A 2,336-nucleotide genomic window follows, 5' to 3' on the forward strand; every position below is an offset into this window, starting at 1 on the left:
ATAATGATAACTAGAGACCATTTCTTTAATGATTCTCTGGATCAGATGCTATGCTTTTTCACACAACGTTTCATTTGCTTACTTATTGTAGGTATTTTCCACTTAGTACCAACCCAATTATATCTTTTACTTTAAAACGATGGGGGCGCCTGGGTGGCTTTGTCAGTTAAGGGTCCAACTTCGGCACAGGTCACGATCTCACAGTTTGTGGGTTCGAGCCCCGCGTTGAGTTCTGTGCTGACAGCTCGGAGCCTGGATCCTGCTTCAGATTCTGTGTCTCCTTCTCTTTCTCTCTCTGCCCCTCTCTCACTTGTGCTCTGTCTCTCTCTCTGTCTCTCAAAAATAAGTAACACTAAAAAAATTTCAAAATAAATAAAACTATGACTAGCTAATACAATAATAGAAGTACCAGCTTCCATTAACTATTAGTTTTCACTAAACAGTATTCATGAAATACTCCGCCCACAGGAGTACGTCCCTCTATGCTCTGTCTCCATCCCTTGGCAATACATATTGGACATTTACCATGAACTATGGCATTTGTCTCCTAAGATTTTCTCAAGACTTAAATTTCAGGGGGCCAGAAATAAAACATTGTGAAAGGCCCACATCCTGCCTCTTGTCTAAACATCTCCAAATCTGCACAGCATGGTATACACCTTCCAATTTCACAGTTGATATGACTAAGTGTTATGGAATTAATTTTTAAATTGTACATATTATGAGAGGAATATTCCTAGAGACCTTAAACCTAAGTGTGACTTAGAATAACCTAGTAAATAACAAAATTATGGTAACGGGGTTCACAGAATTATTACCTCATTTTTATCTTTCTGTGAGTGTTCTTTATTTTCCCCACAATTTTCTACAACAGATTTCCCCCCCCCCCCCCCGCGTCCACCGTTCAGTTCTTTGAATCTGTTTTTGCTTTAGCATAATGGATAACTTTTAGTTTTAGCAACCAGCAGAGACTACATCTTATTCTTCCAGGTAAGTGGGTAAGCGATCAGTGCCTTCAGGCTGCTTTTTTAGAAAAAAACCTTCAGTATGAATTTGTACAACATACTGTGTCTTTCGTGTCTGTTATTTTTCACTGAGGGCAAATGGATCGACTTCACCCTCAGACCCCCATCAGGCAAGTTTGCCTTCCCTTTTCCCATCCCCAAGACAAATTAAGAATGCTGAAACCTTTCACTCATAACAAAACAGTGATAAAGCAGGTAACAAGACCTCACATTAATCAGGTCTTTCAAAGAAAAGGCCCCAACCTGTACCCTTTGTCTAGCCTGCTGGTAGGTGGGTTTTTTTCAAGCTCTTTTTAGGGTCCTAGCATTCTTTAGTGCCGCAGCACATTCTCCTTGGAAATGTTTCTCTTTTCAGACAGCCTCTGTGTTGATCAAAAAACCCAGAGAGCACTACAGAAATCTGAACTTCTAATGATCTTCTTTTATATTTTCTTACAATGGACAATGGCTCTCTCAATACTAATGGCATCAGCACACAAGGAGGCAACAATGCAAAGAGATGCAAGGCGGAGAAAGAGTAGCCACTATCACAAGATGTTCTGTATCATCTTGGTGGAAAAAAATATCCTGTTTTCCGTAGCCAAATTGTTGCTATCTCTTCTTGAAAATATTCAAGGTCCCTGCAAACCAACGCCGAGATGAGACAAGATAAGAGTAGATGAACAATTTTCTTCTCAGGAAGAAACATTACCGTCGGTTAAGTGTAATACGGAATCTTCTAGTGCTTTTCTATTCCCTTTCACCACCAACACAACAATAGAAAACCAACTCACTAATTCTGTTAAATTTCCTCCACGCAGTGCTTGACCTTTTCTGGGCGAAATGAAGCACGCAGCCATTGTGTGCATATAATTATGTTGAATCAAGCGCTCCCTCTACTGGTCAATCGAAATATTACCAAATTGGTACAGGATTTACCAGGTTACTGAAACGAGAAAGGAAAGATGTTTGGGGGCAGTTTTATTTCTAAGTATGTTTTTTGAAACATCATTATATGAGAAAACTGTGAAAATTTTTGTATCAGATTTAATAGAAACAGAATTAAGTATAAATCACTTTTTATGATTTAACTCATTCATAATTTACAAATTGACAATTTTTTGTCAATTTTGGAAAAATTAACATAACTATGTTTTTTTGGAAAAATTAACATAATTAACATAATTAACATAAAAATTAACATAACTTTATCTTTGCTCTCAAGAATTAACATTTTTAATAGTACATGGAAATGGGTTATTGTTATAAAGCAGGGGTTAGCAGGCTTTTTTTGGATGAGTCAGGTGATAATATTTTAGGTTTTGCTAGGCA

Source organism: Herpailurus yagouaroundi, unplaced genomic scaffold (assembly GCF_014898765.1).
Source record: "Herpailurus yagouaroundi ecotype Mexico unplaced genomic scaffold, PumYag 181, whole genome shotgun sequence".
Taxonomy (NCBI): Eukaryota; Metazoa; Chordata; class Mammalia; order Carnivora; family Felidae; genus Herpailurus; species Herpailurus yagouaroundi.